Raw genomic sequence first — 6,609 nt, 5'->3', positions numbered from 1 at the left:
ATTAACTAATGCCTACTAACACTTCAACACACAAAATTAAAGAGATGTATTATTTTTTTAAAAAAATGGAATGTTCACAATCTACAGTTAGATATTCTCCTATGTGTGTAAGTAGTTGTGCTTAAATCTTTGGGTGTATTTTGTCACACTCTTGTAAAGACTATGGACTAACTTAAAAAAAAAACATACATAAATATATATATAACATACACAAATCATTTCTTAACTAAGCAACTGTTTCTTAAATTATCAGACACTCACCACACTGATGTTAACATCACCATATATTGTCTTTTCTACCATGATTGGAGCAACTATTGTCCCACCATTCTTCTGGTCAATTGTGAAGTTAAGCTGATTAGGGATCTGAATTAATAGCCGTCCGAATGATGTAGAATTATTATGCTGTCGTTGTGGAAGGTTGTTAGGCTGTTGCTTTGTCATGTTTCCAGAATGTGTTTGAATGCTCAGCGTCTGAACGTCACCATCTGTTAAAAATGAACAATTAAATACACAACCAAAACCATGTAAACGTTATAGTAAAGCTTATTGAGAAACATATTCACTACTAACAAAGTAACTTATAAATCTTTTCCTACGTTTGATATTCTTTTTTCTGATTTTTTTCACTATGGACTTTTTAATGCTGTTTTCTCTCCATATTTATTCTGTAGTTCCTCTACTGTGTCTTCCAACCTCCCTGTTGTTCTTCTCCAACTGTGTTAACCAAAGATAAACAGTTAGAAGAATAAAATGTATGTACAATAGCAAAAATAAAGTTGGTCATTAGTTGATAGGGTTAGATACACCTGTAGACACATTCATACACCAGTTCAAAGTCAATGAACCGGCTGATGCTGCAGTGTTAGAGCACATGATGGCCGGTGAACAGCAGGTTAAACCAGAGCTAAAACAATAGTCTATGTTAAGACAATAGTATCTGATAATAGCTGATAACGGTCATAAAGTGCGAGATAAGGTGCAAGTAGCTAAACTAAACATTTCATATTTGACAAATGTTTTGAGAAATGTTAAACAACGACAAAAATAATCAAACTAATCAACTTGTTTCTAATTTCACCATTTGAACTTAAAATAGGCCTATATAATACATGCAATTTAATGTGAGAGGAGAAGAAACAAATAACATGTGTACATGAATGAATGTGTACATATTGTGAATTAATTTAATAAACGTATTTACCTAACATCCATAGCCTTCAGTAAATTAAGGCAAAGTTCCTTTTTGTGGACAAAGTGAACTTTGGAGCGCTTAAAAGTGTGGGGCTCAAAAATAAGTGTCATTTCGAACTCTTTATAGTTATTTTTATCAAAAAATATGTTGATAATGATTAGTTATGCCAAATGATAGTTTGGCATGCATGGGATTGTGTGTCCATAGTGAGAGAGAAATACTTTTATTATAGAAATACCTATTTTTTATTCTATTCTTTAATCCACAAATAAAATAGGTTTTTATACCTGCTCAAGTACTTCTTGATGAGTTTCTTCTGTATTGAACAGCGAATCTTCTCAGTCAGATCATCGCAAGATCTCAGGAATCCTCTCACACTGCTTGTGTTCACGCGCTCCATCGCTGCACTTGTGTGTATGACTCGAACGATTCAAACTTCTCTCTGGCGACATGTAGGACTTGTTGGTTATGCAGGAACTAGTTATTTATGGCTTTCCTGAGGCCAACCTCCGTACATTCTACACACAACAGTGGGGCGGACCCCAGCCTGATAAATATTTCACGCACGCTCTAGCTCTACTAGCCTCAGACTGCTGTGCTACTGCAAAAAGTTGAAAGTCCTGTTTGCCTGAGCCTGACACAAGCTTCTGACCCAAAAACACAAACTTCCGAGCATTAACCCTGGACGACTGTGCCTCAAGGACTCGGGAGATTCCAGGAACATTCCAGGTGATTCAGGAGACTCTTCGAAAAGCTGAAAAAATGGCGACGCAAAACCTAAAGGAGAGCGACTCCCCGTTGAGTTCTGGCGATGCCGGGCACAAGTATCATCCGGCGTGCGAGTGCGCCACGGGCAAAGACTGTCGTTTAAGAGCTGCGCTGGACTGTATGTTTAAAGATCATTTTAGAGGCCAAATGGTCGGCTTGATGCACAGGATCATCGACGCTGCGTGTGATATGAAAAACGATTGTGCGCAGGATACCAAACGTGTGACAAATCTCAAAAATGAAATGGATGACGTAAGAGGCTTGATAAAGTCATGGCCTGATGTAACACCCATGTTTTTTAACGGCAAAGAGCCGATCGGCGTAATCCTCAGAAAAGTTCTGGATGTGTTGCGTGAATGTAGTGACGAATTCCAAATCATCGAGATACTCGCTATTTGTACATTCGTAACAGATCTCTGTGTGTCACTGGTGTCAAAAAATGCAAAAACTGACGTTGGTGAATTAGTTGAAAGTCTTGCCAGCTACATCGTAGAGCAAGACATGATAGCCTGCGGATATTTTCTATTCTGGTTAGACCATCTGTAAATGTCTTTCACTCAAATTTCTTCACTACTTCAATGTATGAAAGTATAACGTTGAAATAAAAAATTCTGGTTAAAAAATGTCTGAGCTCATAATATTTAGAATAATTCAATATTTGTTTTCTGCATTTTAATTATCGTATTCCCGAGGTGGCAACCATTTCCATTCCAGAGTGGACACGCCCTGTGGTCCCATTTTTATGTCTTCATCCAGAGCTTTCATCAAAAGTGCCTTTTCCCCGCTTCGCAACATAGCCATCCTACAGCTTTCTGCCCCTGCGACACCCGTTACATCGACCACCAAGTCATCCGTATCAGGCCAAACGGAGGAGCGGGTGGGTTACCTGGATATGTCTCACCAGGATATGTCTCACCAGCGCCCTCCGGCTTGTCAGAATCCTGACATGCGTCGGGAACAGGAACGCCTTGACACCTTTCAGAATTGGACTCTTGCACCAGTAGCTCCGGCCGAGCTTGCCAAAGCTGGTTTCTACTACCTTGGTCAGGGCGACAGAGTGGCTTGCTTCAGTTGTGGAGGCCAGCTTAGCAACTGGGAACCGGGAGATCGTGCAGTATCAGAGCACCAGAGGCATTACCCCAACTGCCGCTTCGTTTGAGGTGACCGTGCAGATAATGTACCTTTATCTATCCTTTCCAATGGATCGGCAATGCAACAGTGTGAAGACAGATTGCTCACATTTGTCTACTGGCCCTCAAGAATAACTGTTCGACCAGACCAATTGGCTAAGGCTGGTTTTTACTATGTTGGTCGTAATGATGATGTGAAGTGCTTTTCTTGCGATGGTGGACTCAGATGTTGGGAGTCTGGTGATGATCCATGGGTAGAACATGCCAAGTGGTTTCCAAGATGTGAATACCTGCTGCAAGAAAAGGGCCAAGAGTTTGTTCATCAGATTCAAGCAAGATTTCCAAGACTATTTGAGCAGCTATTGACTAATGGAGACAGCGACTCAAGAGAATTTGTGAGAGAACAAGAGAACAATCCTGCGGTGAAGTCTGCTTTAGAGATGGGATTTGAGCGTGGCCTGGTGAAGCAAACCGTTCAGAGCAAAATTCTCGCAAGTGGAGAAAATTACAAAACCGTTCAAGAGTTGGTATCTGATTTACTTAGAGCCGAGGAAATGGCATTAGATGGTTTTACTTTTCTTAAGAAACATCATCTTGCCGTGTCACAGAGCCTAAAAAGTGTGCAGAGCTTAATGGACCATCTTCTCGAGGAGAACGTCATCTCACAGAAAGAGTATGACATTATTCGTAACTGCACTACAGTCAAGCAGCAGACAGGGCAGCTCATTGAGTTAGTCCTGTCGAAAGGAAATGCAGCAGCAGAGGTCTTCCGCAACTGGATCAAGAAGAATGATGTCTGCCTGCTGAGAGAACTGATGGCCCAGACAAATGAAGCTGCATCACCGAGTCAAGATCTTTCAGACTTGCCTATGGAGGAACAGTTAAGAAGACTTCAAGAGGAGCGCACATGCAAAGTTTGCATGGATAAGGAAGTGAACATTGTCTTCATCCCCTGTGGTCACCTAGTTGTGTGCAAAGAATGTGCGCCTTCTCTGCGCAAGTGCCCCATATGTAAAGGCTTGGTCAAAGGCGCCGTCCGTACTTTCCTATCATAAAGTTTTCCTATCATTTGGATTTAACTTGATGCATAAAAACAAAGGAGAAGTTTATTATTTTCACTCGATCCAGTGACAACATTTTTGGATTTACAAACATTTAGGATGTATTTCATTTTTAAGTTAATTTGACCGACTATTGTTAAAGTTCTTTAGCGCATTCCAGCGTATTGAGTTAAAACTTGATATCTCATCATTACCGAATTCAGGGGTGTTTAATAACTTCAATAGCACCAGCTGATTTAAGTTTTTTTTCAAACAATGAGACAAAAGTAATTTTGTTGTATGCACAGATTTTGAGGGTCGCTTATAGAAAGAGGCATCCTTGTCTTTGTTTCGCGGCATTTTTAAAACATAGAACCAGAGAACAGAGAACCTTGTGCGGCATATCGGCATAAAGGGTTAAAATATACATTTTAGCGCTATTTAAAAACTAGGACGGTATAACAATATAATGTAAATGTCTCGTATCAAATCAAGATACAAATCAAGCCAATTCATGTGAATACCGTCGTATATGAACAAAGAGAAGACCTAGAGTTCACTAACATTACAGCTAACTGTAGGAAAGTGTAAAGAAAACGCCATACAATCACACCCGGCAATACGATAAGTGTTACGCTAGCGATGTTAAACAATTTCAAAACAGGGTGTTTCAGAAGAAATGCAAAGAAAATCTTTTAAACAAAGTCTTGTTTCAGAGTCGATATGCCCCGGTGAAAACTATGTGAACTTTGATGAGGCCGAGAACAATAGCGCTTTTATTTATTTAGCGCAATAGCGCAATTATTTTCAATAATATTGAAAAACGGTTCAATAACAATGTTCAATATAAACAAAAATCCAACTGTAATGCGACTGTGCTTGTTTCACATATAACTGTTGATTGTTAGATATAATAGTTAGATGATTTATCTAACCATTGAAATTTACGATATGTTAAAACATTTCGGCATTATGCAGAATAAAAAGAAGATCATAAAACTCTGGTGTCAAAGTGTGGACGGAATAAAAAATGAATCACCCCCACCTTTCACGTAAAAATACCACGCATCAACCGTGATTCATTAGCTTAACCGTTGTTTAGCGACACACAAAATAACTGTGTAATAATAACAAAATAAGTGTAATAGGTAACAGAAAAACAGCAATACTCATCTTTGACGTCGATGTTTCGTAGACATAGCAGAAAGATGTTCTAAAAGAAATATGATTTGTTTAGTCTTGTAGTCGTGTAGAAGGACCTATAATGTATAGGATACATTCCTATATGAACATGTTTGACCACGCTCTATGTACTTTTTGCAAACTGTACAAAAACAAAAAGAAACAAGATGTCAATGACAGACATTCAAAAGCTAAAAAGGATCACTATAGTGGCTTTTCTGTATTTGTTTTAAATGGCTCATGATGATGAAGAATTAGAATTTACTTTTGTGCAATTTTATCAGCAGGTTTTACCAAAGTGTGGAACTTTGTTAAACAGCCTCAAGCTTTGATGAATATGCATCTCTCGGTGCAATAGTTTAAGTGTAAAACAGTTTGTGTGATTCGTATTTGTGTGATTGATATCAATTTAGTCAAACTGTCGCTTAAATTATTAATGGCCATTTATTTCTATAAACGGCTCTCAAAGAAAAGTCTTCACCTAAAACACATATGGTCCAACATACAACATGTGAAACAGTGTCGCCTGAACAAGATGACTAAATCTAGCGGAGTAATAAAACCATCATCATTTGGAAACTTTTCTTAGCGAATTGGTCTTTTGAATCTTACATGGACATTCCTGTATAAGGATTATGTTTTTAAGTTAGTCCATAGTCTTTACAAGAGTGTGACAAAATACACCCAAAGATTTAAGCACAACTACTTACACACATAGGAGAATATCTAACTGTAGATTGTGAACATTCCATTTTTTTTAAATAATACATCTCTTTAATTTTGTGTGTTGAAGTGTTAGTAGGCATTAGTTAATAACAAAAACTTTAAATCAACATAATATTAATAAAATATGGTTAAATTACAGTTTGAAAATGTTTATTTACAACGTTTTGCGTTGTGAGTGAGAAATCTAACATTGTGTGGTTGCACTATGCCTGAAACTTAGCCATCCACATCTAAACTAAACATGATCATGGTTTTGTTGTATTTTAAAAACACTGTTTTTTCTTTTTTCTTAAAAATGATCTTGTTTAATCGTATCCATATTTATCAGGTTGATGTTTGTAGAAATAAGCAAAATACATTTATAAAACAAAAAGAACAAGTTAATGGCCTTGTGTCAGACTTTGTGACACTTAACTTTTTATTCTAACTTTGAAAAGTGTCTTACAGTATTTGATTTTTACACACGCAGTGTTTTCGCCAACTGGCCTACCCCTGAAGTTATGACTTCTGAAGGCCTCTCATGCGCAGATTCGCTCGGTTGAAAAATGGTATGTTGTCATTTAACTCA

General features: G+C 37.8%; 1 pseudogene across 1 annotated transcript; it reads left to right on the top strand.

Annotated features, from left to right (window-relative positions):
* The first annotated feature begins 1,957 nt into the window (after positions 1 to 1,957).
* On the top strand, positions 1,958 to 4,148 carry LOC311081863 (putative inhibitor of apoptosis; annotated as a pseudogene). The gene is made up of 2 exons: positions 1,958 to 2,145; positions 2,720 to 4,148. The product of its transcript is annotated as a putative inhibitor of apoptosis (transcript).
* The last annotated feature ends 2,461 nt before the right edge of the window (positions 4,149 to 6,609 follow it).

This window comes from Abramis brama, assembly GCF_963993115.1.
Source record: "Abramis brama genome assembly, chromosome: 1".
Taxonomy (NCBI): Eukaryota; Metazoa; Chordata; class Actinopteri; order Cypriniformes; family Leuciscidae; genus Abramis; species Abramis brama.
This window is presented reverse-complemented; position numbering and strand designations above follow the sequence as displayed.